The sequence below is a fragment of the Myotis davidii genome, unplaced genomic scaffold (assembly GCF_000327345.1).
Source record: "Myotis davidii unplaced genomic scaffold, ASM32734v1 scaffold164, whole genome shotgun sequence".
In the NCBI taxonomy this organism is placed as follows: domain Eukaryota; kingdom Metazoa; phylum Chordata; class Mammalia; order Chiroptera; family Vespertilionidae; genus Myotis; species Myotis davidii.
This window is the reverse complement of record NW_006296417.1, coordinates 285,094-291,471: the sequence shown is the minus strand read 5'-3', so window position 1 is coordinate 291,471 and position 6,378 is coordinate 285,094. Positions and strand designations below refer to the sequence as shown.

The 6,378-nt window shown below is 54.5% G+C and overlaps 1 long non-coding RNA gene across 2 annotated transcripts in view; it reads right to left on the bottom strand.

Moving 5' to 3' along the window:
* LOC102758121 overlaps positions 1–5,259 on the bottom strand; it is a 6,608-nt gene extending 1,349 nt beyond the window's left edge. Inside the window, exons 1-2 of one of the 2 annotated variants that reach the window (XR_001515189.1) lie at positions 4,877–5,259; positions 617–711 (exon numbers count right to left, since the gene is read on the bottom strand). This is a non-coding gene — a long non-coding RNA (uncharacterized LOC102758121). Of the gene's footprint in view, positions 1–616; positions 712–2,813; positions 3,347–4,876 lie in introns of those variants that run through there. The other variant, XR_436066.2, reaches the window with a different exon arrangement.
* Between the last annotated feature and the right edge of the window lie 1,119 nt (positions 5,260–6,378).

Sequence of the window (6,378 nt, the reverse complement as noted above, 5' to 3'; positions counted from 1 at the left end):
ACCTCCAGAATTTTTAAAATCTTCCCCAAACGAAAACCCGGCACCCATTGGACACAAACTCCCCGTCACCTCCCCGGCCCCTGGCGACCGCCGTTCTGCCTTCTGGGGCTGCTGCTGGTGACACTGGGAACCTCACAGAGGTGACGTGTGTCACCTGTGTCCTTTTGTGAGTGGCCTAGTTAGCTCAGCATAACGTCTTCAGGGTTCACCTGCGTGGCAGCGTGTGTCAGAATGCCTTTTCTTTTTAAAAAATGTCTGTATTGATGTCAGAGAGGAAGGGAGAGGGACAGAGAGAGAGAAACATCCACGATGAGAGAGAATCATGAATGGCTGCCTCCTGCACACCCTGCACCAGGGTTTCCCAGGGACCCACACAGGGCGTGTAATTAACTCCGCGGCGCGCAGCGCACGGCGTTCCCGTCTCGCAGGCAGAGTTGTGTGGGGACTGGCCCGCGGTTTGTGTCCGCAGTGGGCGTGTGTATTCCTCTCCCGGGGAAAACGGGGCACAAAAAGGCCCCTCGCCGGTGACCTCCTGGTTCATGGGTCAACGCTCCACCACGGAGCCACGCTGGCCGGCAGCCTGCGCCACCGGGCTGTGCCCACCTGCCGAGCTCACCTGGCGCCATGTTCTCCTAGGTCAGCACTGCACCTGGGCTCCTGTCACTCTGCAGCCCCTGCTCAGTCCCTCGGGCTCCTCCACGGCTACATGACCTGCAAATGACACAGTTCCCGCGGGCTCACCCTGCGGCCTGTCCGCTCACTCCCACTTCCTCCGCGGGGAGGCTGTCAGCACCCGGGTCTCCTGACCTAAGAGTCACTCTGAATTCCTGGAGCGTGGCCAACAAGCACGCCCGACTCGGGGACTTTATTCCCCCCCTTCGTCCCCCCCCGCCCCCCCGTTGGCTTCAGAAGGGCGGCTCGCCCAGTGCCTCCCGCTTCCCTGAGAACCAGCACGGGGAAGCGTGGTGCTGATCAGCCAGGTTAGTGCCATGACCGCATGGGGTCTTCCTTTGCATTCCTCACTTCTAAGTACTCCCTGCCCACCCCCACCCCCGTGCTTTTCTCCTAGAATACTTGCTTTTGGTTACTACCCCATCTTATTTTTTTAAAAATATGTTTCTATTGATTTTATTTGAGAGAGAGAGGAAGGGGGGGGAGAGAGAGAGAGAGAGAGAGAGAGAGAGAGATGATGATGATGATGATGAGAGGGAATGCCTCCTGCATGCCCCTGATGATGATGAGAGGGAATCATGGATCGGCTGCCTCCTGCACGCCCCCTACTGGGGATGGAGCCCACAACCTGGGCATGTGCCCTTGAGTTGGAGTGGAACCCGGGACCCTTCCGGCCGCAGGCCGACGCTCTATCCACGGAGCCACACTGGCCAGGGCCGTGGCAGCCTTTGGAGCTGAGGCCTAGCATGAGGGAGCTTCCATGGTGAGAAGCTGACTTTGGCTGCTGCTTCGAGAGCAGATGGTCGAGGGAGGGTGGGGAGTGGGTGGCAGGAGAGGCGCGAGGCGATGAGTCAGGAGGCCACGGGCTCCTGCCCAGGGAGGGGGATGGTCCGGGCGAGGACGGCAGCCGTGGGGTGGTGAGAAGTGGTTGAGTTCTTGACATATTTCCCAAAAGCTGATTTTTTACAGGCATGGAAAAGAAGGCAATAAACAAGAGGGGCAGAAAGCAGATGTGAAGCAAGGAACAAGCCCAAGATGAGATGGGTAGATCTAACCTACATGTGCCACTAATTAAATTAAATGTAAAGACACCAGATGCTCCAGTTAGAAGCGATAAATTGGCAGACCGAGGACAGAAATTCACTAACACGCTGTCTGTGGAAGATGTCTGCAAGGTACAGATACAGAAAAGGTGACATTTAAAAGGCAGGTGCCCGGCCGGTGGCCTCCGTGGCTGAGCATCGACCTATGAACCAGGAGGTCACAGTGCGATTCCCCGTCAGGGCACATGCCCAGGTGGCAGGCTCCATCCCCAGTGTGGGCCGTGCAGGAGGCAGCCGATCCACGATTCTCTCTCATCACTGTTGTTTCTCTCTCTCCTTCTCCCTTCCTCTCTCACATCAATAATATTTTAATTAAGACGGTGGGAAAGGAACACACTATGCAAATTACAATCAGCAGAAAACTGCGGGGGCCGATCACTGTCAGACAGAATAGGCTCTGGGGCCGAGGGCATTCACCGGCGATGAAGAGAATTGCTTCATAATAATAAAATCACACGTCATAGGGGCAGGGACAGAAAAGACCTGAACTTGCCATTGACACACTTTACCCAAAGGACATACAGAATTTTCTACTCTCAAGAGCTGACGACTACCAAAAGTTTTCAGTGCACACGGAACACTTACAAAACATTTACCACTTGAGCTTTTCTATGACAATGGGTGGCAATATAGTACTTAGGTTACTTAAAAATAAAGTATTACTTAAAAAAATATTTATTTCTGGGATGTGAAGCATATCACACAAAAGCCAAAGGGTCAAATCACACAAACGATGTTCTCTGGCCATGCCACAGTTCGGGTAGGCAGATACTCAGCAAATTCCCGAACGCTGAGAAAACCTGGCACACCCTTCTACATAACTCGTGAGGCCTGCTTCCAAATAACACAGGAGGCTGGGGTGGAGGAGTCAAAACAGGGGGGTGAGGTGGGGGGGGATGGGTACATCTGTAATACTTTCAACAATAAAAATTAAGTTAAAAAGTAAAAGAAAGAGCTAAGATCTGGAGTCTTAGAAACGCTCAAATGAGAGTGATATTTTAATGGAAACGCTTCCTTATCTTCAAGCTTCGGTCTTACCTGTTGGTTGGTTTTCTGCCCGGTGAGGGCTTAGGTATGTCCCCAGGTCAATGGACAACAGTCTGGCGGCCAGGTAGCAAGGTGGGCGGGGGCGCTGCTCAGCCCAAGGAGCAGCGGTAATGCAAGAATAGGGGACAGCCGAGCAGAGGGAGGAGAGAGGCGTGCACCTAATGGAGGGTCCTCACCCTCCATGCCTGTCGCTACAAACCCAACCTCACCACGGAAATCCACGCCCATACCCCACCTCCTGCTCCTTTCTGTCTAGAGCAGAAAAGCAGGTGGGGCCCCAGGCCTTGAATCCCTAGATTCTGTCCTTGGTGCTGAATATGCACTGTCTTGGTTGCTGGATCTACAAGCCACTGAACGAGGGGCTGAGCTCAGGTGCTGTCCTAGGTGCTGAATCGACAGACAAGCCCAGATCCTGGACCGTGAGCGCTGTCCCAGGTGCTGAACCCACAGACACCGTCCTTGGTGCTGAATTCACGCTCTCCCAGGTGCTGAAGCCACAGGCTCCTGTCCTGGGTGCTGAAACTACACGCACTGACACTACAGGCACTGACACAAGTTCTGGATCTATAGTCGCTGCCCCAGGTGCTCAGTCCACAGGCCGCCGTCCTAGGTGCTGAAACTACAGGCACTGACACAGGTCCTGGATCTACAGACACTGCCCAGGCGCTGACCTTCTAGGCGCTGCCCCAGGCGCTGACCCCACAGGCCACTGTCCTAGGTGCTGAAACCACAGGCACTGACACAGGTCCTGGATGTAGAGACACTGCCCAGGCGCTGACCTTCTAGGCGCTGCCCCAGGGGCTGGATCACCAGGACACTCCAATTGGCGCAGCTACGGCCAGGATTCTTATTCTTCCGTTGCCAATGCCTGGGCAAGTTAGTTAACGTCTACTTCTGTAAAATGAGGATGGAAACAACACCTTCCGCATGTGGTGACTGAGGAGAAGAGATCAGAACATGTGTGTGACGACGTCAAGGGTGCCTGGCCCAGAGAGGGGATGTGGTAGAGGCTGGAGCTCACTGTATCCCTCCTCGTGGAACTGGCCCTGCTGCCCCTGGAGCGTAACGGTCCAGGGGACACTTCAAACAACTTGAGGGATACATGCCAACCAGGGCCAGGAACAGCCCTGGCCGGTGTGGCTCAGTGGACAGAGCGTCGGCCTGCAGACTGAAGGGCCCCGGGTTCCATTCTGGTCAAGGGCACATGTCCAGGTTGTGGGCTCAATCCCCAGTAGGGGGCGTGCAGGAGGCAGCCAATCAATGATTTTCTCTTATCATTGCTGTTTCTCTCTCTCCCTCTCTCTTCCTCTCTGAAATCAATAAAAATAAAAAATACACGTTACTACAAGCACAGCTGACTCACCAGTGACCCTTAGGTGGGGTTGTCCATGTGCCTGACCCCCCAGAACAATGGCTAGATGCTCACTTGACACAATTGCAAATTTATACACTGCCAAGTGGTCGGAGATATTCTAATGGATCTCACATAAATAAATGCCTCGGATTTCTATTTTATACAAATCCAAAAACGGGGCGAGAGGGCCAGGGCCAGCTGAAAACACAATAGACACAGATTGGGCGCTGCAGAGGGGGATGCTGGATTTAACCGCCCGTCTCAGCCCCTGCCATTAGGAGCAATTTAAATTACATTTGGTGGAAAAGTGTGTGCGTGCGTGTGTGCGTGTGTGTGTGTGTCTGTGCGGTGTGTGTCTTTGTGATACACCGTGTGTGTTTGTGTCTGTGTGTTTATGTGTCTGTGTGGTACAGTGTGTGTGTGTGTGTGTGTGTGCGTTTCCATGTGGTACAGTGTGTGTGTGTGTGCGCGCGTTTCCATGTGGTGCAGTGTGTGTGTGTGTGTGTGTGTGTGTGCACGCGCGCGCGCACACATGCACAGTGTGAGGAGACAGACACAGAAGCAGGGATCAGGCAGAGTCTCTGGCTGATAGGAACCGCCCTGGCCCAGATCGAAGGCCGCGCGGTGGCCCATCGGCCCAACAATGGCCGCGCTGTCCTTACTCCAGAGTGGGGAACTGGACTCAGTGAGGGCCGGCCACCTGCCCCACGCGGCCACCAGCCGGGGCCCCGCTGGAACACGACGTGCTTCTCTTTCCTCCCAGCCTCTCAGGGCTGCGCACGGAGCACCAGGGACCGTTCACTCCTTCACTCCTCCATCCACCTACCCATCCCGACCACCGACGCTGCTCGGGTCTTCCATGTGTGAGGGCCACTCCAGACAGGTGGCCGAGACCTGAACAGGAAGAGGGAAGCAGCCAGGGACCAAACCAGGAGATGTCCCACGCGGGAGAGAGGATGCTTAAACGGACCGGCCTCTGGAGGAACAGAGACAACATATCCTGTACCCACCTGCTCAGAAACCGCAGGCCGGCCCGGCCGGCGTGGCTCAGTGGTGGAGCATCAGCCTATGAACCAGGAGGTCACGGTTCGATTCCCGGTCGGGGCACAGGCCCGGGTTGCAGGCTCCATCCCCAGTAGGGGAGTGCAGGAGGCAGCTGACCTGTTTTTCCGTCATCGACGCTCAACCATTGAGCCAGGCCAGCTGGGCAAGGCAATCTATTTTAAAAATATTAAAATGAAACATAAAACGCAGCTCATGGCATAAATTGTGATATGTCATGAACCCAACACCTTCAATGTGCCCAGTCTTTCATCCATCCATCCATCCATCCATCCATTGACCCATTCATTCATTCATTCATTCATCCATTCATCTAGCTTTACACATTCATTGAGCATCTTCCAGACAGTCCTAAAAGCTGGTTAGGTAGGCAGAAATACAAAGACACAGTCCAAGGCATGAAGAGTACAGTGGGGACAGGATGGTGCAGTAGGCGCACCCCCTGCTCGAGTACCAACAGAGCAGGGCACCCCAACTCAAGGCCCCTGTTCTGTTTCCGGAACGGGCCCCACCCCATGCTGTGCAGGACCCCCCAGCCCAGCCCCGCCCCTGGCCGCCTGCCTCCACCCGGCGTCTGGGCCTCATCTGAGCGTCTCCTCCCAGAGGCCCTCCTCAGCCACCTCTCACCCCGGATCCTGCATCCTTTCACCTGCTTCGTTTCCATAGCAACGCTCCTCGCCTTCCCCAGGCCAGCGCACCAGGTGTTCCCGACCGCACACTCAGCATTTGGCGAGGGAGCGGCGTTTTTTCGTTATGGACCAAGAAAGGGAAGTGAAGATGGGACAGCAAAACAGAGAAGAAGAAGGAAACACACCCCACTGAAGTTCAGAGACGCATCTCTCCGCTGTTGGAGATGGTGTTTCAAAAGCCTGCCAGGAAGGTAACGCGCACATTATGAGAAACCTTGGAGTCAGAGTCCTCACCTTTTTTTTGTTAATGATATCTGACTAAAGTCAGCACTCATCCTTTACTTTTTATATGTTTTTTAAAAATGGGATTTTAGAGAGAGAAAAAGTAAGAGGGAGAGAGAGAAAGAAACATCAATGATGACAAACATGGATCCGTTGTCTCCGTCACGCTCCCTGCTGGGGATGGAGCCCACCGCGGGCAGGTGCTCTGATGGGGAATCAAATCCTGACC